Raw genomic sequence first — 25,714 nt, 5'->3', positions numbered from 1 at the left:
CCAGTCGGTCTTTCGAAGGAGGTCCTGGACCAGCTCCAGCCATGCTGTGCTGAGCAGAGCCCCTGGCAGCAGCCCCACAGCTCACTCCCAGTGTGCCTGAATGGAAAAGGTACCAAAGTTGCTCCAACACTTTCTGAAAAACTCTATAGTGTTACCCCACAAGCGCAAAGCGACGGCAAAGCCCGTGAAATGACACCGGTGCTTCCAGAAAATGTCAAGCTTCCTGCCCAAGGGTGACATGCCATGCGGTGGGGTCAGGGCCACGCGCTGAGCACCCGGTGCGCTGGGGTTGCCCCAGCGGTTCCTGAGCAGCTCCTGCAGTGCTGCCGCCGGTACCGTTCTGGCGGCTGTAGTTGTTTAAAAAGCCGTTGTTGTTTCCGGCGTAATCTGACGGCAGTTTTCTCGGGCATTTGGGCCTCTTCTAATAAGTGTGCTGTGAGTACATCTGCAAGCATTCACCTGTCGAGGTCAAATGACTGGTGGTGCTCATCTCCCCCCGTGCTACTGCTGCTGCCTCCCGTGAATGCTCGTGTGCCTGCGTGCCCCTGTACAGGCACAGATGCACGCGCGCAACACCTGATCCCGCATCCTAATTATTTTTCGCCCGGTTCTCGGAGTTGTTCTGCTTCCGGCTGATGAATGGGAAAGTGTAGTAGTGCTGTTTCATTTCACCAGCCTCTCAAGTGTGGAAATTATGGTAAATTTGAGAACAAGCCAGATTAGATTGATAGTTACACCTCCTCCTTTAATTAGCCAACCACAGGATCTGTGGAGGCAAAGGCCGGGGGGGTGTGTCGGTGTATATAACGTGTATTGTCTATGTGAAAGATTAATCAAAAGGAGTTGCTTGAGGTGGGAAGGCTTTTCCGGAGAGGTTCCACATGTTGTCAGGTAGTCCCTCTGAATGGCAGTTTCCGGTTCGGTCCCTTAGCTTTCGGAAGTGACATTTAGTCTGATATGTGCCAGCCGTGCAATCTACCTAGCCCTGCAAAGTGCAAATATTAACATAAATGCATATTAAGATACTGTGTGTTAGCTCCTGAACTAAAATAGAGAGCGGGTGTTCCAGCGGAGGCAAGCAAATCGTGTTGATTTACAGTGGCTTGAGGATTTGGCCCGTTACCGCTTCTTTATACACTTTTAAAAAGAAATGCCAACTCGATAGTTTAGGCTTTAACTGGAACATGGCAAGTAATTGTATGTTTTGGCGGACCCCTAGTAATGTTGCAGAATCTTTCTCTGAAGTTGTTCCATGGGATAGCCGATTCCTCAGGTAAGAGCTACTTGTTTGTTCAATCCTCCATCTTAGGCCTGCTCCTCAGGTGCATCCTCCTTCTCGCAGCGATTTCCTAGGAACAGATTTCGAAGAACAGCTCTGATCACAGAATCACAGATTGCTTTGGCTTGGAAAGGAGCTCTGGAGATCATCCAGTCCAACCCCCCTGCCAGAGCAGGGTCACCTACAGCAGGTTGCACAGGATGACCTCCAGGCGGGTTTTGAATGTTTCTGGGGTCGGAGACTCTACCGCCTCCCTGGGCAGCCTGTTCCAGCGCTCTGCCACCCTCAAAGTAAAGAAGTTCCTCCTCATGCTTTGATAGAAGTTCCTACGTTCCAGTTTGTACCCGTTACCTCTTGTCCTGGATCATCTTTGATGATCCAGGACAAGAGGTAACGGGCACCAATTGGAACGTAGGAACTTGAACTTGAACTGGAACGTAGGAACTTGAACATAGGATTATCCTTGATGATTCAGGATAGCTGTGTGTCTGACCAGTCTGTCTTTCGAAGGAGGTCCTGGGCCAGCTCCAGCCATGCTGTGCTGAGCAGAGCCCCTGGCAGCAGCCCCACAGCTCACTCCCAGTGTGCCTGAATGGAAAAGGTACCAAAGTTGCTCCAACACTTTCTGAAAAACTCTACAGTGTTACCCCACAAGCGCAAAGCGACAGTAAAGCCCGTGAAATGACACCGGTGCTTCCAGAAAATGTCAAGCTTCCTGCCCAAGGGTGACATGCCATGCGGTGGGGTCAGGGCCACGCGCTGAGCACCCGGTGCGCTGGGGTTGCCCCAGCGGTTCCTGAGCAGCTCCTGCAGTGCTGCCGCCGGTACCGTTCTGGCGGCTGTAGTTGTTTAAAAAGCCGTTGTTGTTTCCGGCGTAATCTGACGGCAGTTTTCTCGGGCATTTGGGCCTCTTCTAATAAGTGTGCTGTGAGTACATCTGCAAGCATTCACCTGTCGAGGTCAAATGACTGGTGGTGCTCATCTCCCCCCGTGCTACTGCTGCTGCCTCCCGTGAATGCTCATGTGCCTGCGTGCCCCTGTACAGGCACAGATGCACGCGCGCAACACCTGATCCCGCATCCTAATTATTTTTCGCCCGGTTCTCGGAGTTGTTCTGCTTCCGGCTGATGAATGGGAAAGTGTAGTAGTGCTGTTTCATTTCACCAGCCTCTCAAGTGTGGAAATTATGGTAAATTTGGGAACAAGCCAGATTAGATTGATAGTTACACCTCCTCCTTTAATTAGCCAACCACAGGATCTGTGGAGGCAAAGGCCGGGGGGGTGTGTCGGTGTATATAACGTGTATTGTCTATGTGAAAGATTAATCAAAAGGAGTTGCTTGAGGTGGGAAGGCTTTTCCGGAGAGGTTCCACATGTTGTCAGGTAGTCCCTCTGAATGGCAGTTTCCGGTTCGGTCCCTTAGCTTTCGGAAGTGACATTTAGTCTGATATGTGCCAGCCGTGCAATCTACCTAGCCCTGCAAAGTGCAAATATTAACATAAATGCATATTAAGATACTGTGTGTTAGCTCCTGAACTAAAATAGAGAGCGGGTGTTCCAGCGGAGGCAAGCAAATCATGTTGATTTACAGTGGCTTGCGGATTTGGCCCATTACCGCTTCTTTATACACTTTTAAAAAGAAATGCCAACTTGATAGTTTAGGCTTTAACTGGAACATGGCAAGTAATTGTATGTTTTGGCGGACCCCTAGTAATGTTGCAGAATCTTTCTCAGAAGTTGTTCCATGGGATAGCCGATTCCTCAGGTAAGAGCTACTTGTTTGTTCAATCCTCCATCTTAGGCCTGCTCCTCAGGTGCATCCTCCTTCTCGCAGCGATTTCCTAGGAACAGATTTCGAAGAACAGCTCTGATCACAGAATCACAGATTGCTTTGGCTTGGAAAGGAGCTCTGGAGATCATCCAGTCCAACCCCCCTGCCAGAGCAGGGTCACCTACAGCAGGTTGCACAGGATGACCTCCAGGCGGGTTTTGAATGTTTCTGGGGTCGGAGACTCTACCGCCTCCCTGGGCAGCCTGTTCCAGCGCTCTGCCACCCTCAAAGTAAAGAAGTTCCTCCTCATGCTTTGATAGAAGTTCCTACGTTCCAGTTTGTACCCGTTACCTCTTGTCCTGGATCATCTTTGATGATCCAGGACAAGAGGTAACGGGCACCAATTGGAACGTAGGAACTTGAACTTGAACTGGAACGTAGGAACTTGAACATAGGATTATCCTTGATGATTCAGGATAGCTGTGTGTCTGACCAGTCTGTCTTTCGAAGGAGGTCCTGGGCCAGCTCCAGCCATGCTGTGCTGAGCAGAGCCCCTGGCAGCAGCCCCACAGCTCACTCCCAGTGTGCCTGAATGGAAAAGGTACCAAAGTTGCTCCAACACTTTCTGAAAAACTCTACAGTGTTACCCCACAAGCGCAAAGCGACAGTAAAGCCCGTGAAATGACACCGGTGCTTCCAGAAAATGTCAAGCTTCCTGCCCAAGGGTGACATGCCATGCGGTGGGGTCAGGGCCACGCGCTGAGCACCCGGTGCGCTGGGGTTGCCCCAGCGGTTCCTGAGCAGCTCCTGCAGTGCTGCCGCCGGTACCGTTCTGGCGGCTGTAGTTGTTTAAAAAGCCGTTGTTGTTTCCGGCGTAATCTGACGGCAGTTTTCTCGGGCATTTGGGCCTCTTCTAATAAGTGTGCTGTGAGTACATCTGCAAGCATTCACCTGTCGAGGTCAAATGACTGGTGGTGCTCATCTCCCCCCGTGCTACTGCTGCTGCCTCCCGTGAATGCTCATGTGCCTGCGTGCCCCTGTACAGGCACAGATGCACGCGCGCAACACCTGATCCCGCATCCTAATTATTTTTCGCCCGGTTCTCGGAGTTGTTCTGCTTCCGGCTGATGAATGGGAAAGTGTAGTAGTGCTGTTTCATTTCACCAGCCTCTCAAGTGTGGAAATTATGGTAAATTTGGGAACAAGCCAGATTAGATTGATAGTTACACCTCCTCCTTTAATTAGCCAACCACAGGATCTGTGGAGGCAAAGGCCGGGGGGGTGTGTCGGTGTATATAACGTGTATTGTCTATGTGAAAGATGAATCAAAAGGAGTTGCTTGAGGTGGGAAGGCTTTTCCGGAGAGGTTCCACATGTTGTCAGGTAGTCCCTCTGAATGGCAGTTTCCGGTTCGGTCCCTTAGCTTTCGGAAGTGACATTTAGTCTGATATGTGCCAGCCGTGCAATCTACCTAGCCCTGCAAAGTGCAAATATTAACATAAATGCATATTAAGATACTGTGTGTTAGCTCCTGAACTAAAATAGAGAGCGGGTGTTCCAGCGGAGGCAAGCAAATCATGTTGATTTACAGTGGCTTGCGGATTTGGCCCATTACCGCTTCTTTATACACTTTTAAAAAGAAATGCCAACTTGATAGTTTAGGCTTTAACTGGAACATGGCAAGTAATTGTATGTTTTGGCGGACCCCTAGTAATGTTGCAGAATCTTTCTCAGAAGTTGTTCCATGGGATAGCCGATTCCTCAGGTAAGAGCTACTTGTTTGTTCAATCCTCCATCTTAGGCCTGCTCCTCTGGTGCATCCTCCTTCTCGCAGCGATTTCCTAGGAACAGATTTCGAAGAACAGCTCTGATCACAGAATCACAGATTGGTTAGGGTTGGAAAGGAGCTCTGGAGATCATCCAGTCCAACCCCCCTGCCAGAGCAGGGTCACCTACAGCAGGTTGCACAGGATGACCTCCAGGCGGGTTTTGAATGTCTCTGGGGTGGGAGACTCTACCGCCTCCCTGGGCAGCCTGTTCCAGCGCTCTGCCACCCTCAAAGTAAAGAAGTTCCTCCTCATGCTTTGATAGAAGTTCCTACGTTCCACTTTGTACCCGTTACCTCTTGTCCTGGATCATCTTTGATGATCCAGGACAAGAGGTAACGGGCACCAATTGGAACGTAGGAACTTGAACTTGAACTGGAACGTAGGAACTTGAACATAGGATTATCCTTGATGATTCAGGATAGCTGTGTGTCTGACCAGTCTGTCTTTCGAAGGAGGTCCTGGGCCAGCTCCAGCCATGCTGTGCTGAGCAGAGCCCCTGGCAGCAGCCCCACAGCTCACTCCCAGTGTGCCTGAATGGAAAAGGTACCAAAGTTGCTCCAACACTTTCTGAAAAACTCTATAGTGTTACCCCACAAGCGCAAAGCGACGGCAAAGCCCGTGAAATGACACCGGTGCTTCCAGAAAATGTCAAGCTTCCTGCCCAAGGGTGACATGCCATGCGGTGGGGTCAGGGCCACGCGCTGAGCACCCGGTGCGCTGGGGTTGCCCCAGCGGTTCCTGAGCAGCTCCTGCAGTGCTGCCGCCGGTACCGTTCTGGCGGCTGTAGTTGTTTAAAAAGCCGTTGTTGTTTCCGGCGTAATCTGACGGCAGTTTTCTCGGGCATTTGGGCCTCTTCGAATAAGTGTGCTGTGAGTACATCTGCAAGCATTCACCTGTCGAGGTCAAATGACTGGTGGTGCTCATCTGCCCCCGTGCTACTGCTGCTGCCTCCCGTGAATGCTCATGTGCCTGCGTGCCCCTGTACAGGCACAGATGCACGCGCGCAACACCTGATCCCGCATCCTAATTATTTTTCGCCCGGTTCTCGGAGTTGTTCTGCTTCCGGCTGATGAATGGGAAAGTGTAGTAGTGCTGTTTCATTTCACCAGCCTCTCAAGTGTGGAAATTATGGTAAATTTGGGAACAAGCCAGATTAGATTGATAGTTACACCTCCTCCTTTAATTAGCCAACCACAGGATCTGTGGAGGCAAAGGCCGGGGGGGTGTGTCGGTGTATATAAGGTGTATTGTCTATGTGAAAGATTAATCAAAAGGAGTTGCTTGAGGTGGGAAGGCTTTTCCGGAGAGGTTCCACATGTTGTCAGGTAGTCCCTCTGAATGGCAGCTTCCGGTTCGGTCCCTTAGCTTTCGGACGTGACATTTAGTCTGATATGTGCCAGCCGTGCAATCTACCTAGCCCTGCAAAGTGCAAATATTAACCTAAATGCATATTAAGATACTGTGTGTTAGCTCCTGAACTGCAATAGGGAGCGGGTGTTCCAGCGGAGGCAAGCAAATCGTGTTGATTTACAGTGGCTTGCGGATTTGGCCCATTACCGCTTCTTTATACACTTTTAAAAAGAAATGCCAACTCGATAGTTTAGGCTTTAACTGGAACATGGCAAGTAATTGTATGTTTTGGCGGACCCCTAGTAATGTTGCAGAATCTTTCTCAGAAGTTGTTCCGTGGGATAGCCGATTCCTCAGGTAAGAGCTACTTGTTTGTTCAATCCTCCATCTTAGGCCTGCTCCTCAGGTGCATCCTCCTTCTCGCAGCGATTTCCTAGGAACAGATTTCGAAGAACAGCTCTGATCACAGAATCACAGATTGGTTAGGGTTGGAAAGGAGCTCTGGAGATCATCCAGTCCAACCCCCTGCCAGAGCAGGGTCACCTACAGCAGGTTTCACAGGATGACCTCCAGGCGGGTTTTGAATGTCTCTGGGGTGGGAGACTCTACCGCCTCCCTGGGCAGCCTGTTCCAGCGCTCTGCCACCCTCAAAGTAAAGAAGTTCCTCCTCATGCTTTGATAGAAGTTCCTACGTTCCAGTTTGTACCCGTTACCTCTTGTCCTGGATCATCTTTGATGATCCAGGACAAGAGGTAACGGGCACCAATTGGAACGTAGGAACTTGAACTTGAACTGGAACGTAGGAACTTGAACATAGGATTATCCTTGATGATTCAGGATAGCTGTGTGTCTGACCAGTCTGTCTTTCGAAGGAGGTCCTGGACCAGCTCCAGCCATGCTGTGCTGAGCAGAGCCCCTGGCAGCAGCCCCACAGCTCACTCCCAGTGTGCCTGAATGGAAAAGGTACCAAAGTTGCTCCAACACTTTCTGAAAAACTCTATAGTGTTACCCCACAAGCGCAAAGCGACGGGAAAGCCCGTGAAATGACACCGGTGCTTCCAGAAAATGTCAAGCTTCCTGCCCAAGGGTGACATGCCATGCGGTGGGGTCAGGGCCACGCGCTGAGCACCCGGTGCGCTGGGGTTGCCCCAGCGGTTCCTGAGCAGCTCCTGCAGTGCTGCCGCCGGTACCGTTCTGGCGGCTGTAGTTGTTTAAAAAGCCGTTGTTGTTTCCGGCGTAATCTGACGGCAGTTTTCTCGGGCATTTGGGCCTCTTCGAATAAGTGTGCTGTGAGTACATCTGCAAGCATTCACCTGTCGAGGTCAAATGACTGGTGGTGCTCATCTGCCCCCGTGCTACTGCTGCTGCCTCCCGTGAATGCTCATGTGCCTGCGTGCCCCTCTACAGGCACAGATGCACGCGCGCAACACCTGATCCCGCATCCTAATTATTTTTCGCCCGGTTCTCGGAGTTGTTCTGCTTCCGGCTGATGAATGGGAAAGTGTAGTAGTGCTGTTTCATTTCACCAGCCTCTCAAGTGTGGAAATTATGGTAAATTTGGGAACAAGCCAGATTAGATTGATAGTTACACCTCCTCCTTTAATTAGCCAACCACAGGATCTGTGGAGGCAAAGGCCGGGGGGGTGTGTCGGTGTATATAAGGTGTATTGTCTATGTGAAAGATTAATCAAAAGGAGTTGCTTGAAATGGGAAGGCTTTTCCGGAGAGGTTCCACATGTTGTCAGGTAGTCCCTCTGAATGGCAGCTTCCGGTTCGGTCCCTTAGCTTTCGGAAGTGACATTTAGTCTGATATGTGCCAGCCGTGCAATCTACCTAGCCCTGCAAAGTGCAAATATTAACCTAAATGCATATTAAGATACTGTGTGTTAGCTCCTGAACTGCAATAGAGAGCGGGTGTTCCAGCGGAGGCAAGCAAATCGTGTTGACTTACAGTGGCTTGCGGATTTGGCCCATTACCGCTTCTTTATACACTTTTAAAAAGAAATGCCAACTCGATAGTTTAGGCTTTAACTGGAACATGGCAAGTAATTGTATGTTTTGGCGGACCCCTAGTAATGTTGCAGAATCTTTCTCAGAAGTTGTTCCGTGGGATAGCCGATTCCTCAGGTAAGAGCTACTTGTTTGTTCAATCCTCCATCTTAGGCCTGCTCCTCAGGTGCATCCTCCTTCTCGCAGCGATTTCCTAGGAACAGATTTCGAAGAACAGCTCTGATCACAGAATCACAGATTGGTTAGGGTTGGAAAGGACCTCTGGAGATCATCCAGTCCAACCCCCTGCCAGAGCAGGGTCACCTACAGCAGGTTTCACAGGATGACCTCCAGGCGGGTTTTGAATGTTTCTGGGGTGGGAGACTCTACCGCCTCCCTGGGCAGCCTGTTCCAGCGCTCTGCCACCCTCAAAGTAAAGAAGTTCCTCCTCATGCTTTGATAGAAGTTCCTACGTTCCACTTTGTACCCGTTACCTCTTGTCCTGGATCATCTTTGATGATCCAGGACAAGAGGTAACGGGCACCAATTGGAACGTAGGAACTTGAACTTGAACTGGAACGTAGGAACTTGAACATAGGATTATCCTTGATGATTCAGGATAGCTGTGTGTCTGACCAGTCTGTCTTTCGAAGGAGGTCCTGGGCCAGCTCCAGCCATGCTGTGCTGAGCAGAGCCCCTGGCAGCAGCCCCCCAGCTCACTCCCAGTGTGCCTGAATGGAAAAGGTACCAAAGTTGCTCCAACACTTTCTGAAAAACTCTATAGTGTTACCCCACAAGCGCAAAGCGACGGCAAAGCCCGTGAAATGACACCGGTGCTTCCAGAAAATGTCAAGCTTCCTGCCCAAGGGTGACATGCCATGCGGTGGGGTCAGGGCCACGCGCTGAGCACCCGGTGCGCTGGGGTTGCCCCAGCGGTTCCTGAGCAGCTCCTGCAGTGCTGCCGCCGGTACCGTTCTAGCGGCTGTAGTTGTTTAAAAAGCCGTTGTTGTTTCCGGCGTAATCTGACGGCAGTTTTCTCGGGCATTTGGGCCTCTTCTAATAAGTGTGCTGTGAGTACATCTGCAAGCATTCACCTGTCGAGGTCAAATGACTGGTGGTGCTCATCTGCCCCCGTGCTACTGCTGCTGCCTCCCGTGAATGCTCATGTGCCTGCGTGCCCCTCTACAGGCACAGATGCACGCGCGCAACACCTGATCCCGCATCCTAATTATTTTTCGCCCGGTTCTCGGAGTTGTTCTGCTTCCGGCTGATGAATGGGAAAGTGTAGTAGTGCTGTTTCATTTCACCAGCCTCTCAAGTGTGGAAATTATGGTAAATTTGAGAACAAGCCAGATTAGATTGATAGTTACACCTCCTCCTTTAATTAGCCAACCACAGGATCCGTGGAGGCAAAGGCCGGGGGGGTGTGTCGGTGTATATAACGTGTATTGTCTATGTGAAAGATTAATCAAAAGGAGTTGCTTGAGGTGGGAAGGCTTTTCCGGAGAGGTTCCACATGTTGTCAGGTAGTCCCTCTGAATGGCAGCTTCCGGTTCGGTCCCTTAGCTTTCGGAAGTGACATTTAGTCTGATATGTGCCAGCCGTGCAATCTACCTAGCCCTGCAAAGTGCAAATATTAACCTAAATGCATATTAAGATACTGTGTGTTAGCTCCTGAACTGCAATAGAGAGCGGGTGTTCCAGCGGAGGCAAGCAAATCGTGTTGATTTACAGTGGCTTGCGGATTTGGCCCATTACCGCTTCTTTATACACTTTTAAAAAGAAATGCCAACTCGATAGTTTAGGCTTTAATTGGAACATGGCAAGTAATTGTATGTTTTGGCGGACCCCTAGTAATGTTGCAGAATCTTTCTCAGAAGTTGTTCCGTGGGATAGCCGATTCCTCAGGTAAGAGCTACTTGTTTGTTCAATCCTCCATCTTAGGCCTGCTCCTCAGGTGCATCCTCCTTCTCGCAGCGATTTCCTAGGAACAGATTTCGAAGAACAGCTCTGATCACAGAATCACAGATTGGTTAGGGTTGGAAAGGAGCTCTGGAGATCATCCAGTCCAACCCCCTGCCAGAGCAGGGTCACCTACAGCAGGTTTCACAGGATGACCTCCAGGCGGGTTTTGAATGTTTCTGGGGTGGGAGACTCTACCGCCTCCCTGGGCAGCCTGTTCCAGCGCTCTGCCACCCTCAAAGTAAAGAAGTTCCTCCTCATGCTTTGATAGAAGTTCCTACGTTCCACTTTGTACCCGTTACCTCTTGTCCTGGATCATCTTTGATGATCCAGGACAAGAGGTAACGGGCACCAATTGGAACGTAGGAACTTGAACTTGAACTGGAACGTAGGAACTTGAACATAGGATTATCCTTGATGATTCAGGATAGCTGTGTGTCTGACCAGTCTGTCTTTCGAAGGAGGTCCTGGGCCAGCTCCAGCCATGCTGTGCTGAGCAGAGCCCCTGGCAGCAGCCCCCCAGCTCACTCCCAGTGTGCCTGAATGGAAAAGGTACCAAAGTTGCTCCAACACTTTCTGAAAAACTCTATAGTGTTACCCCACAAGCGCAAAGCGACGGCAAAGCCCGTGAAATGACACCGGTGCTTCCAGAAAATGTCAAGCTTCCTGCCCAAGGGTGACATGCCATGCGGTGGGGTCAGGGCCACGCGCTGAGCACCCGGTGCGCTGGGGTTGCCCCAGCGGTTCCTGAGCAGCTCCTGCAGTGCTGCCGCCGGTACCGTTCTAGCGGCTGTAGTTGTTTAAAAAGCCGTTGTTGTTTCCGGCGTAATCTGACGGCAGTTTTCTCGGGCATTTGGGCCTCTTCTAATAAGTGTGCTGTGAGTACATCTGCAAGCATTCACCTGTCGAGGTCAAATGACTGGTGGTGCTCATCTGCCCCCGTGCTACTGCTGCTGCCTCCCGTGAATGCTCATGTGCCTGCGTGCCCCTCTACAGGCACAGATGCACGCGCGCAACACCTGATCCCGCATCCTAATTATTTTTCGCCCGGTTCTCGGAGTTGTTCTGCTTCCGGCTGATGAATGGGAAAGTGTAGTAGTGCTGTTTCATTTCACCAGCCTCTCAAGTGTGGAAATTATGGTAAATTTGAGAACAAGCCAGATTAGATTGATAGTTACACCTCCTCCTTTAATTAGCCAACCACAGGATCCGTGGAGGCAAAGGCCGGGGGGGTGTGTCGGTGTATATAACGTGTATTGTCTATGTGAAAGATTAATCAAAAGGAGTTGCTTGAGGTGGGAAGGCTTTTCCGGAGAGGTTCCACATGTTGTCAGGTAGTCCCTCTGAATGGCAGCTTCCGGTTCGGTCCCTTAGCTTTCGGAAGTGACATTTAGTCTGATATGTGCCAGCCGTGCAATCTACCTAGCCCTGCAAAGTGCAAATATTAACATAAATGCATATTAAGATACTGTGTGTTAGCTCCTGAACTGCAATAGAGAGCGGGTGTTCCAGCGGAGGCAAGCAAATCGTGTTGATTTACAGTGGCTTGCGGATTTGGCCCATTACCGCTTCTTTATACACTTTTAAAAAGAAATGCCAACTCGATAGTTTAGGCTTTAATTGGAACATGGCAAGTAATTGTATGTTTTGGCGGACCCCTAGTAATGTTGCAGAATCTTTCTCAGAAGTTGTTCCGTGGGATAGCCGATTCCTCAGGTAAGAGCTACTTGTTTGTTCAATCCTCCATCTTAGGCCTGCTCCTCAGGTGCATCCTCCTTCTCGCAGCGATTTCCTAGGAACAGATTTCGAAGAACAGCTCTGATCACAGAATCACAGATTGGTTAGGGTTGGAAAGGAGCTCTGGAGATCATCCAGTCCAACCCCCTGCCAGAGCAGGGTCACCTACAGCAGGTTTCACAGGATGACCTCCAGGCGGGTTTTGAATGTTTCTGGGGTGGGAGACTCTACCGCCTCCCTGGGCAGCCTGTTCCAGCGCTCTGCCACCCTCAAAGTAAAGAAGTTCCTCCTCATGCTTTGATAGAAGTTCCTACGTTCCACTTTGTACCCGTTACCTCTTGTCCTGGATCATCTTTGATGATCCAGGACAAGAGGTAACGGGCACCAATTGGAACGTAGGAACTTGAACTTGAACTGGAACGTAGGAACTTGAACATAGGATTATCCTTGATGATTCAGGATAGCTGTGTGTCTGACCAGTCTGTCTTTCGAAGGAGGTCCTGGGCCAGCTCCAGCCATGCTGTGCTGAGCAGAGCCCCTGGCAGCAGCCCCACAGCTCACTCCCAGTGTGCCTGAATGGAAAAGGTACCAAAGTTGCTCCAACACTTTCTGAAAAACTCTATAGTGTTACCCCACAAGCGCAAAGCGACGGCAAAGCCCGTGAAATGACACCGGTGCTTCCAGAAAATGTCAAGCTTCCTGCCCAAGGGTGACATGCCATGTGGTGGGGTCAGGGCCACGCGCTGAGCACCCGGTGCGCTGGGGTTGCCCCAGCGGTTCCTGAGCAGCTCCTGCAGTGCTGCCGCCGGTACCGTTCTAGCGGCTGTAGTTGTTTAAAAAGCCGTTGTTGTTTCCGGCGTAATCTGACGGCAGTTTTCTCGGGCATTTGGGCCTCTTCTAATAAGTGTGCTGTGAGTACATCTGCAAGCATTCACCTGTCGAGGTCAAATGACTGGTGGTGCTCATCTGCCCCCGTGCTACTGCTGCTGCCTCCCGTGAATGCTCATGTGCCTGCGTGCCCCTGTACAGGCACAGATGCACGCGCGCAACACCTGATCCCGCATCCTAATTATTTTTCGCCCGGTTCTCGGAGTTGTTCTGCTTCCGGCTGATGAATGGGAAAGTGTAGTAGTGCTGTTTCATTTCACCAGCCTCTCAAGTGTGGAAATTATGGTAAATTTGGGAACAAGCCAGATTAGATTGATAGTTACACCTCCTCCTTTAATTAGCCAACCACAGGATCTGTGGAGGCAAAGGCCGGGGGGGTGTGTCGGTGTATATAACGTGTATTGTCTATGTGAAAGATTAATCAAAAGGAGTTGCTTGAGGTGGGAAGGCTTTTCCGGAGAGGTTCCACATGTTGTCAGGTAGTCCCTCTGAATGGCAGCTTCCGGTTCGGTCCCTTAGCTTTCGGAAGTGACATTTAGTCTGATATGTGCCAGCCGTGCAATCTACCTAGCCCTGCAAAGTGCAAATATTAACATAAATGCATATTAAGATACTGTGTGTTAGCTCCTGAACTGCAATAGAGAGCGGGTGTTCCAGCGGAGGCAAGCAAATCGTGTTGATTTAGAGTGGCTTGAGGATTTGGCCCATTACCGCTTCTTTATACACTTTTAAAAAGAAATGCCAACTCGATAGTTTAGGCTTTAACTGGAACATGGCAAGTAATTGTATGTTTTGGCGGACCCCTAGTAATGTTGCAGAATCTTTCTCAGAAGTTGTTCCGTGGGATAGCCGATTCCTCAGGTAAGAGCTACTTGTTTGTTCAATCCTCCATCTTAGGCCTGCTCCTCAGGTGCATCCTCCTTCTCGCAGCGATTTCCTAGGAACAGATTTCGAAGAACAGCTCTGATCACAGAATCACAGATTGGTTAGGGTTGGAAAGGAGCTCTGGAGATCATCCAGTCCAACCCCCTGCCAGAGCAGGGTCACCTACAGCAGGTTGCACAGGATGACCTCCAGGCGGGTTTTGAATGTTTCTGGGGTGGGAGACTCTACCGCCTCCCTGGGCAGCCTGTTCCAGCGCTCTGCCACCCTCAAAGTAAAGAAGTTCCTCCTCATGCTTTGATGGAAGTTCCTACGTTCCACTTTGTACCCGTTACCTCTTGTCCTGGATCATCTTTGATGATCCAGGACAAGAGGTAACGGGCACCAATTGGAACGTAGGAACTTGAACTTGAACTGGAACGTAGGAACTTGAACATAGGATTATCCTTGATGATTCAGGATAGCTGTGTGTCTGACCAGTCTGTCTTTCGAAGGAGGTCCTGGACCAGCTCCAGCCATGCTGTGCTGAGCAGAGCCCCTGGCAGCAGCCCCACAGCTCACTCCCAGTGTGCCTGAATGGAAAAGGTACCAAAGTTGCTCCAACACTTTCTGAAAAACTCTATAGTGTTACCCCACAAGCGCAAAGCGACGGCAAAGCCCGTGAAATGACACCGGTGCTTCCAGAAAATGTCAAGCTTCCTGCCCAAGGGTGACATGCCATGCGGTGGGGTCAGAGCCACGCGCTGAGCACCCGGTGCGCTGGGGTTGCCCCAGCGGTTCCTGAGCAGCTCCTGCAGTGCTGCCGCCGGTACCGTTCTGGCGGCTGTAGTTGTTTAAAAAGCCGTTGTTGTTTCCGGCGTAATCTGACGGCAGTTTTCTCGGGCATTTGGGCCTCTTCGAATAAGTGTGCTGTGAGTACATCTGCAAGCATTCACCTGTCGAGGTCAAATGACTGGTGGTGCTCATCTGCCCCCGTGCTACTGCTGCTGCCTCCCGTGAATGCTCATGTGCCTGCGTGCCCCTGTACAGGCACAGATGCACGCGCGCAACACCTGATCCCGCATCCTAATTATTTTTCGCCCGGTTCTCAGAGTTGTTCTGCTTCCGGCTGATGAATGGGAAAGTGTAGTAGTGCTGTTTCATTTCACCAGCCTCTCAAGTGTGGAAATTATGGTAAATTTGAGAACAAGCCAGATTAGATTGATAGTTACACCTCCTCCTTTAATTAGCCAACCACAGGATCTGTGGAGGCAAAGGCCGGGGGGGTGTGTCGGTGTATATAACATGTATTGTCTATGTGAAAGATTAATCAAAAGGAGTTGCTTGAGGTGGGAAGGCTTTTCCGGAGAGGTTCCACATGTTGTCAGGTAGTCCCTCTGAATGGCAGCTTCCGGTTCGGTCCCTTAGCTTTCGGAAGTGACATTTAGTCTGATATGTGCCAGCCGTGCAATCTACCTAGCCCTGCAAAGTGCAAATATTAACATAAATGCATATTAAGATACTGTGTGTTAGCTCCTGAACTGAAATAGAGAGCGGGTGTTCCAGCGGAGGCAAGCAAATCGTGTTGATTTACAGTGGCTTGAGGATTTGGCCCATTACCGCTTCTTTATACACTTTTAAAAAGAAATGCCAACTCGATAGTTTAGGCTTTAACTGGAACATGGCAAGTAATTGTATGTTTTGGCGGACCCCTAGTAATGTTGCAGAATCTTTCTCAGAAGTTGTTCCGTGGGATAGCCGATTCCTCAGGTAAGAGCTACTTGTTTGTTCAATCCTCCATCTTAGGCCTGCTCCTCAGGTGCATCCTCCTTCTCGCAGCGATTTCCTAGGAACAGATTTCGAAGAACAGCTCTGATCACAGAATCACAGATTGGTTAGGGTTGGAAAGGAGCTCTGGAGATCATCCAGTCCAACCCCCTGCCAGAGCAGGGTCACCTACAGCAGGTTTCACAGGATGACCTCCAGGCGGGTTTTGAATGTTTCTGGGGTGGGAGACTCTACCGCCTCCCTGGGCAGCCTGTTCCAGCGCTCTGCCACCCTCAAAGTAAAGAAGTTCCTCCTCATGCTTTGATAGAAGTTCCTACGTTCCACTTTGTACCCGTTACCTCTTGTCCTGGATCATCTTTGATGATCCAGGACAAGAGGTAACGGGCACCAATTGGAACGTAGGAACTTGAACTTGAACTGGAACGTAGGAACTTGAACATAGGATTATCCTTGATGATTCAGGATAGCTGTGTGTCTGACCAGTCTGTCTTTCGAAGGAGGTCCTGGGCCAGCTCCAGCCATGCTGTGCTGAGCAGAGCCCCTGGCAGCAGCCCCACACCTCACTCCCAGTGTGCCTGAATGGAAAAGGTACCAAAGTTGCTCCAACACTTTCTGAAAAGCTCTATAGTGTTACCCCACAAGCGCAAAGCGACGGCAAAGCCCGTGAAATGACACCGGTGCTTCCAGAAAATGTCAAGCTTCCTGCCCAAGGGTGACATGCCATGCGGTGGGGTCAGGGCCACGCGCTGAGCACCCGGTGCGCTGGGGTTGCCCAAGCGGTTCCTGAGCAGCTCCTGCAGTGCTGCCGCCGGTACCGTTCTGGCGGCTGTAGTTGTTTAAAAAGCCGTTGTTGTTTCCAGCGTAATCTGACAGCAGTTTTCTCGAAAATTTGGGCCTCTTCTAATAAGTGTGCTGTGAGTACATCTGCAAGCATTCACCTGTCGAGGTCAAATGACTGGTGGTGCTCATCTCCCCCCGTGCTACTGCTGCTGCCTCCCGTGAATGCTCGTGTGCCTGCGTGCCCCTGTACAGGCAAAGATGCACGCGCGCAACACCTGATCCCGCATCCTAATTATTTTTCGCCCGGTTCTCGGAGTTGTTCTGCTTCCGGCTGATGAATGGGAAAGTGTAGTAGTGCTGTTTCATTTCACCAGCCTCTCAAGTGTGGAAATTATGGTAAATTTGAGAACAAGCCAGATTAGATTGATAGTTACACCTCCTCCTTTAATTAGCCAACCACAGGATCCGTGGAGGCAAAGGCCGGGGGGGTGTGTCGGTGTATATAACGTGTATTGTCTATGTGAAAGATTAATCAAAAGGAGTTGCTTGAGGTGGGAAGGCTTTTCCGGAGAGGTTCCACATGTTGTCAGGTAGTCCCTCTGAATGGCAGCTTCCGGTTCGGTCCCTTAGCTTTCGGAAGTGACATTTAGTCTGATATGTGCCAGCCGTGCAATCTACCTAGCCCTGCAAAGTGCAAATATTAACCTAAATGCATATTAAGATACTGTGTGTTAGCTCCTGAACTGAAATAGAGAGCGGGTGTTCCAGCGGAGGCAAGCAAATCGTGTTGATTTACAGTGGCTTGAGGATTTGGCCCATTACCGCTTCTTTATACACTTTTAAAAAGAAATGCCAACTCGATAGTTTGCTTTAACTGGAACATGGCAAGTAATTCTGTGTTTTGGCGGACCCCTAGTAATGTTGCAGAATCTTTCTCAGAAGTTGTTCCATGGGATAGCCGATTCCTCAGGTAAGAGCTACTTGTTTGTTCAATCCTCCATCTTAGGCCTGCTCCTCAGGTGCATCCTCCTTCTCGCAGCGATTTCCTAGGAACAGATTTCGAAGAACAGCTCTGATCACAGAATCACAGATTGGTTAGGGTTGGAAAGGAGCTCTGGAGATCATCCAGTCCAACCCCCTGCCAGAGCAGGGTCACCTACAGCAGGTTGCACAGGATGACCTCCAGGCGGGTTTTGAATGTCTCTGGGGTGGGAGACTCTACTGCCTCCCTGGGCAGCCTGTTCCAGCGCTCTGCCACCCTCAGAGTAAAGAAGTTCCTCCTCATGCTTTGATAGAAGTTCCTACGTTCCAGTTGGTACCCGTTACCTCTTGTCCTGGATCATCTTTGATGATCCAGGACAAGAGGTAACGGGCACCAATTGGAACGTAGGAACTTGAACTTGAACTGGAAGGTAGGAACTTGAACTTGAACATAGGATTATCCTTGATGATTCAGGATAGCTGTGTGTCTGACCAGTCTGTCTTTCGAAGGAGGTCCTGGGCCAGCTCCAGCCATGCTGTGCTGAGCAGAGCCCCTGGCAGCAGCCCCACAGCTCACTCCCAGTGTGCCTGAATGGAAAAGGTACCAAAGTTGCTCCAACACTTTCTGAAAAACTCTATAGTGTTACCCCACAAGCGCAAAGCGACGGCAAAGCCCGTGAAATGACACCGGTGCTTCCAGAAAATGTCAAGCTTCCTGCCCAAGGGTGACATGCCATGCGGTGGGGTCAGGGCCACGTGCTGAGCACCCGGTGCGCTGGAGTTGCCCCAGCGGTTCCTGAGCAGCTCCTGCAGTGCTGCCGCCGGTACCGTTCTGGCGGCTGTAGTTGTTTAAAAAGCCGTTGTTGTTTCCGGCGTAATCTGACGGCAGTTTTCTCGGGCATTTGGGCCTCTTCTAATAAGTGTGCTGTGAGTACATCTGCAAGCATTCACCTGTCGAGGTCAAATGACTGGTGGTGCTCATCTGCCCCCGTGCTACTGCTGCTGCCTCCCGTGAATGCTCATGTGCCTGCGTGCCCCTGTACAGGCACAGATGCACGGGCGCAACACCTGATCCCGCATCCTAATTATTTTTCGCCCGGTTCTCGGAGTTGTTCTGCTTCCGGCTGATGTATGGGAAAGTGTAGTAGTGCTGTTTCATTTCACCAGCCTCTCAAGTGTGGAAATTATGGTAAATTTGAGAACAAGCCAGATTAGATTGATAGTTACACCTCCTCCTTTAATTAGCCAACCACAGGATCCGTGGAGGCAAAGGCCGGGGGGGTGTGTCGGTGTATATAACGTGTATTGTCTATGTGAAAGATTAATCAAAAGGAGTTGCTTGAGGTGGGAAGGCTTTTCCGGAGAGGTTCCACATGTTGTCAGGTAGTCCCTCTGAATGGCAGCTTCCGGTTCGGTCCCTTAGCTTTCGGAAGTGACATTTAGTCTGATATGTGCCAGCCGTGCAATCTACCTAGCCCTGCAAAGTGCAAATATTAACCTAAATGCATATTAAGATACTGTGTGTTAGCTCCTGAACTGAAATAGAGAGCGGGTGTTCCAGCGGAGGCAAGCAAATCGTGTTGATTTACAGTGGCTTGAGGATTTGGCCCATTACCGCTTCTTTATACACTTTTAAAAAGAAATGCCAACTCGATAGTTTAGGATTTAACTGGAACATAGCAAGTAATTATATGTTTTGGCGGACCCCTAGTAATGTTGCAGAATCTTTCTCAGAAGTTGTTCCATGGGATAGCCGATTCCTCAGGTAAGAGCTACTTGTTTGTTCAATCCTCCATCTTAGGCCTGCTCCTCAGGTGCATCCTCCTTCTCGCAGCGATTTCCTAGGAACAGATTTCGAAGAACAGCTCTGATCACAGAATCACAGATTGGTTAGGGTTGGAAAGGACCTCTGGAGATCATGCAGTCCAACCCCCTGCCAGAGCAGGGTCACCTACAGCAGGTTGCACAGGATGACCTCCAGGCGGGTTTTGAATGTCTCTGGGGTGGGAGACTCTACCGCCTCCCTGGGCAGCCTGTTCCAGCGCTCTGCCACCCTCAAAGTAAAGAAGTTCCTCCTCATGCTTTGATAGAAGTTCCTAGGTTCCAGTTTGTACCCGTTACCTCTTGTCCTGGATCATCTTTGATGATATAGGACAAGAGGTAACGGGCACCAATTGGAATGTAGGAACTTGAACTTGAACTGGAAGGTAGGAACTTGAACTTGAACATAGGATTATCCTTGATGATTCAGGATAGCTGTGTGTCTGACCAGTCTGTCTTTCGAAGGAGGTCCTGGGCCAGCTCCAGCCATGCTGTGCTGAGCAGAGCCCCTGGCAGCAGCCCCACAGCTCACTCCCAGTGTGCCTGAATGGAAAAGGTACCAAAGTTGCTCCAACACTTTCTGAAAAACTCTATAGTGTTACCCCACAAGCGCAAAGCGACGGCAGAGCCCGTGAAATGACACCGGTGCTTCCAGAAAATGTCAAGCTTCCTGCCCAAGGGTGACATGCCATGCGGTGGGGTCAGGGCCACGTGCTGAGCACCCGGTGCGCTGGAGTTGCCCCAGCGGTTCCTGAGCAGCTCCTGCAGTGCTGCCGCCGGTACCGTTCTGGCGGCTGTAGTTGTTTAAAAAGCCGTTGTTGTTTCCGGCGTAATCTGACGGCAGTTTTCTCGGGCATTTGGGCCTCTTCTAATAAGTGTGCTGTGAGTACATCTGCAAGCATTCACCTGTCGAGGTCAAATGACTGGTGGTGCTCATCTGCCCCCGTGCTACTGCTGCTGCCTCCCGTGAATGCTCATGTGCCTGCGTGCCCCTGTACAGGCACAGATGCACGCGCGCAACACCTGATCCCGCATCCTAATTATTTTTCGCCCGGTTCTCGGAGTTGTTCTGCTTCCGGCTGATGAATGGGAAAGTGTAGTAGTGCTGTTTCATTTCACCAGCCTCTCAAGTGTGGAAATTATGGTAAATTTGAGAACAAGCCAGATTAGATTGATAGTTACACCTCCTCCTTTAATTAGCCAACCACAGGATCTGTGGAGGCAAAGGCCGGGGGGGTGTGTCGGTGTATATAACGTGTATTGTCTATGTGAAAGATGAATCAAAAGGAGTTGCTTGAGGTGGGAAGGCTTTTCCGGAGAGGTTCCACATGTTGTCAGGTAGTCCCTCTGAATGGCAGCTTCCGGTTCGGTCCCTTAGCTTTCGGAAGTGACATTTAGTCTGATATGTGCCAGCCGTGCAATCTACCTAGCCCTGCAAAGTGCAAATATTAACCTAAATGCATATTAAGATACTGTGTGTTAGCTCCTGAACTGCAATAGAGAGCGGGTGTTCCAGCGGAGGCAAGCAAATCGTGTTGATTTAGAGTGGCTTGCGGATTTGGCCCATTACCGCTTCTTTATACACTTCTAAAAAGAAATGCCAACTCGATAGTTTAGGCTTTAACTGGAACATGGCAAGTAATTGTATGTTTTGGCGGACCCCTAGTAATGTTGCAGAATCTTTCTCAGAAGTTGTTCCATGGGATAGCCGATTCCTCAGGTAAGAGCTACTTGTTTGTTCAATCCTCCATCTTAGGCCTGCTCCTCAGGTGCATCCTCCTTCTCGCAGCGATTTCCTAGGAACAGATTTCGAAGAACAGCTCTGATCACAGAATCACAGATTGGTTAGGGTTGGAAAGGAGCTCTGGAGATCATCCAGTCCAACCCCCCTGCCAGAGCAGGGTCACCTACAGCAGGTTGCACAGGATGACCTCCAGGCGGGTTTTGAATGTCTCTGGGGTGGGAGACTCTACCGCCTCCCTGGGCAGCCTGTTCCAGTGCTCTGCCACCCTCAAAGTAAAGAAGTTCCTCCTCATGCTTTGATAGAAGTTCCTAGGTTCCAGTTTGTACCCGTTACCTCTTGTCCTGGATCATCTTTGATGATCCAGGACAAGAGGTAACGGGCACCAATTGGAAGGTAGGAACTTGAACTTGAACTGGAAGGTAGGAACTTGAACTTGAACATAGGATTATCCTTGATGATTCAGGATAGCTGTGTGTCTGACCAGTCGGTCTTTCGAAGGAGGTCCTGGGCCAGCTCCAGCCATGCTGTGCTGAGCAGAGCCCCTGGCAGCAGCCCCACAGCTCACTCCCAGTGTGCCTGAATGGAAAAGGTACCAAAGTTGCTCCAACACTTTCTGAAAAACTCTATAGTGTTACCCCACAAGCGCAAAGCGACGGCAAAGCCCGTGAAATGACACCGGTGCTTCCAGAAAATGTCAAGCTTCCTGCCCAAGGGTGACATGCCATGCGGTGGGGTCAGGGCCACGTGCTGAGCACCCGGTGTGCTGGAGTTGCCCCAGCGGTTCCTGAGCAGCTCCTGCAGTGCTGCCGCCGGTACCGTTCTGGCAGCTGTAGTTGTTTAAAAAGCCGTTGTTGTTTCCGGCGTAATCTGACGGCAGTTTTCTCGGGCATTTGGGCCTCTTCTAATAAGTGTGCTGTGAGTACATCTGCAAGCATTCACCTGTCGAGGTCAAATGACTGGTGGTGCTCATCTGCCCCCGTGCTACTGCTGCTGCCTCCCGTGAATGCTCGTGTGCCTGCGTGCCCCTGTACAGGCACAGATGCACGCGCGCAACACCTGATCCCGCATCCTAATTATTTTTCGCCCGGTTCTCTGAGTTGTTCTGCTTCCGGCTGATGAATGGGAAAGTGTAGTAGTGCTGTTTCATTTCACCAGCCTCTCAAGTGTGGAAATTATGGTAAATTTGAGAACAAGCGAGATTAGATTGATAGTTACACCTCCTCCTTTAATTAGCCAACCACAGGATGTGTGGAGGCAAAGGCCGGGGGGGTGTGTCGGTGTATATAACGTGTATTGTCTATGTGAAAGATGAATCAAAAGGAGTTGCTTGAGGTGGGAAGGCTTTTCCGGAGAGGTTCCACATGTTGTCAGGTAGTCCCTCTGAATGGCAGCTTCCGGTTCGGTCCCTTAGCTTTCGGAAGTGACATTTAGTCTGATATGTGCCAGCCGTGCAATCTACCTAGCCCTGCAAAGTGCAAATATTAACCTAAATGCATATTAAGATACTGTGTGTTAGCTCCTGAACTGCAATAGAGAGCGGGTGTTCCAGCGGAGGCAAGCAAATCGTGTTGATTTAGAGTGGCTTGCGGATTTGGCCCATTACCGCTTCTTTATACACTTCTAAAAAGAAATGCCAACTCGATAGTTTAGGCTTTAACTGGAACATGGCAAGTAATTGTATGTTTTGGCGGACCCCTAGTAATGTTGCAGAATCTTTCTCAGAAGTTGTTCCATGGGATAGCCGATTCCTCAGGTAAGAGCTACTTGTTTGTTCAATCCTCCATCTTAGGCCTGCTCCTCAGGTGCATCCTCCTTCTCGCAGCGATTTCCTAGGAACAGATTTCGAAGAACAGCTCTGATCACAGAATCACAGATTGGTTAGGGTTGGAAAGGAGCTCTGGAGATCATCCAGTCCAACCCCCCTGCCAGAGCAGGGTCACCTACAGCAGGTTGCACAGGATGACCTCCAGGCGGGTTTTGAATGTCTCTGGGGTGGGAGACTCTACCGCCTCCCTGGGCAGCCTGTTCCAGTGCTCTGCCACCCTCAAAGTAAAGAAGTTCCTCCTCATGCTTTGATAGAAGTTCCTAGGTTCCAGTTTGTACCCGTTACCTCTTGTCCTGGATCATCTTTGATGATCCAGGACAAGAGGTAACGGGCACCAATTGGAAGGTAGGAACTTGAACTTGAACTGGAAGGTAGGAACTTGAACTTGAACATAGGATTATCCTTGATGATTCAGGATAGCTGTGTGTCTGACCAGTCGGTCTTTCGAAGGAGGTCCTGGGCCAGCTCCAGCCATGCTGTGCTGAGCAGAGCCCCTGGCAGCAGCCCCACAGCTCACTCCCAGTGTGCCTGAATGGAAAAGGTACCAAAGTTGCTCCAACACTTTCTGAAAAACTCTATAGTGTTACCCCACAAGCGCAAAGCGACGGCAAAGCCCGTGAAATGACACCGGTGCTTCCAGAAAATGTCAAGCTTCCTGCCCAAGGGTGACATGCCATGCGGTGGGGTCAGGGCCACGTGCTGAGCACCCGGTGTGCTGGAGTTGCCCCAGCGGTTCCTGAGCAGCTCCTGCAGTGCTGCCGCCGGTACCGTTCTGGCAGCTGTAGTTGTTTAAAAAGCCGTTGTTGTTTCCGGCGTAATCTGACGGCAGTTTTCTCGGGCATTTGGGCCTCTTCTAATAAGTGTGCTGTGAGTACATCTGCAAGCATTCACCTGTCGAGGTCAAATGACTGGTGGTGCTCATCTGCCCCCGTGCTACTGCTGCTGCCTCCCGTGAATGCTCGTGTGCCTGCGTGCCCCTGTACAGGCACAGATGCACGCGCGCAACACCTGATCCCGCATCCTAATTATTTTTCGCCCGGTTCTCTGAGTTGTTCTGCTTCCGGCTGATGAATGGGAAAGTGTAGTAGTGCTGTTTCATTTCACCAGCCTCTCAAGTGTGGAAATTATGGTAAATTTGAGAACAAGCGAGATTAGATTGATAGTTACACCTCCTCCTTTAATTAGCCAACCACAGGATGTGTGGAGGCAAAGGCCGGGGGGGTGTGTCGGTGTATATAACGTGTATTGTCTATGTGAAAGATGAATCAAAAGGAGTTGCTTGAGGTGGGAAGGCTTTTCCGGAGAGGTTCCACATGTTGTCAGGTAGTCCCTCTGAATGGCAGCTTCCGGTTCGGTCCCTTAGCTTTCGGAAGTGACATTTAGTCTGATATGTGCCAGCCGTGCAATCTACCTAGCCCTGCAAAGTGCAAATATTAACCTAAATGCATATTAAGATACTGTGTGTTAGCTCCTGAACTGAAATAGAGAGCGGGTGTTCCAGCGGAGGCAAGCAAATCGTGTTGATTTACAGTGGCTTGAGGATTTGGCCCATTACCGCTTCTTTATACACTTTTAAAAAGAAATGCCAACTCGATAGTTTAGGCTTTAACTGGAACATGGCAAGTAATTCTGTGTTTTGGCGGACCCCTAGTAATGTTGCAGAATCTTTCTCAGAAGTTGTTCCATGGGATAGCTGATTCCTCAGGTAAGAGCTACTTGTTTGTTCAATCCTCCATCTTAGGCCTGCTCCTCAGGTGCATCCTCCTTCTCGCAGCGATTTCCTAGGAACAGATTTCGAAGAACAGCTCTGATCACAGAATCACAGATTGGTTAGGGTTGGAAAGGAGCTCTGGAGATCATGCAGTCCAACCCCCTGCCAGAGCAGGGTCACCTACAGCAGGTTGCACAGGATGACCTCCATGCGGGTTTTGAATGTCTCTGGGGTGGGAGACTCTACCGCCTCCCTGGGCAGCCTGTTCCAGCGCTCTGCCACCCTCAAAGTAAAGAAGTTCCTCCTCATGCTTTGATAGAAGTTCCTAGGTTCCAGTTTGTACCCGTTACCTCTTGTCCTGGATCATCTTTGATGATCCAGGACAAGAGGTAACGGGCACCAATTGGAACGTAGGAACTTGAACTTGAACTGGAACGTAGGAACTTGAACATAGGATTATCCTTGATGATTCAGGATAGCTGTGTGTCTGACCAGTCTGTCTTTCGAAGGAGGTCCTGGGCCAGCTCCAGCCATGCTGTGCTGAGCAGAGCCCCTGGCAGTAGCCCCACAGCTCACTCCCAGTGTGCCTGAATGGAAAAGGTACCAAAGTTGCTCCAACACTTTCTGAAAAACTCTATAGTGTTACCCCACAAGCGCAAAGCGACGACAAAGCCCGTGAAATGACACCGGTGCTTCCAGAAAATGTCAAGCTTCCTGCCCAAGGGTGACATGCCATGCGGTGGGGTCAGGGCCACGCGCTGAGCACCCGGTGCGCTTGAGTTGCCCCAGCGGTTCCTGAGCAGCTCCTGCAGTGCTGCCGCCGGTACCGTTCTGGCGGCTGTAGTTGTTTAAAAAGCCGTTGTTGTTTCCGGCGTAATCTGACGGCAGTTTTCTCGGGCATTTGGGCCTCTTCTAATAAGTGTGCTGTGAGTACATCTGCAAGCATTCACCTGTCGAGGTCAAATGACTGGTGGTGCTCATCTGCCCCCGTGCTACTGCTGCTGCCTCCCGTGAATGCTCATGTGCCTGCGTGCCCCTCTACAGGCACAGATGCACGCGCGCAACACCTGATCCCGCATCCTAATTATTTTTCGCCCGGTTCTCTGAGTTGTTCTGCTTCCGGCTGATGAATGGGAAAGTGTAGTAGTGCTGTTTCATTTCACCAGCCTCTCAAGTGTGGAAATTATGGTAAATTTGAGAACAAGCCAGATTAGATTGATAGTTACACCTCCTCCTTTAATTAGCCAACCACAGGATCTGTGGAGGCAAAGGCCGGGGGGGTGTGTCGGTGTATATAACGTGTATTGTCTATGTGAAAGATTAATCAAAAGGAGTTGCTTGAGGTGGGAAGGCTTTTCCGGAGAGGTTCCACATGTTGTCAGGTAGTCCCTCTGAATG

The sequence above is a fragment of the Vanellus vanellus genome, assembly GCF_965231255.1.
Source record: "Vanellus vanellus genome assembly, chromosome: 20".
In the NCBI taxonomy this organism is placed as follows: Eukaryota; Metazoa; Chordata; class Aves; order Charadriiformes; family Charadriidae; genus Vanellus; species Vanellus vanellus.
This window is presented reverse-complemented; position numbering follows the sequence as displayed.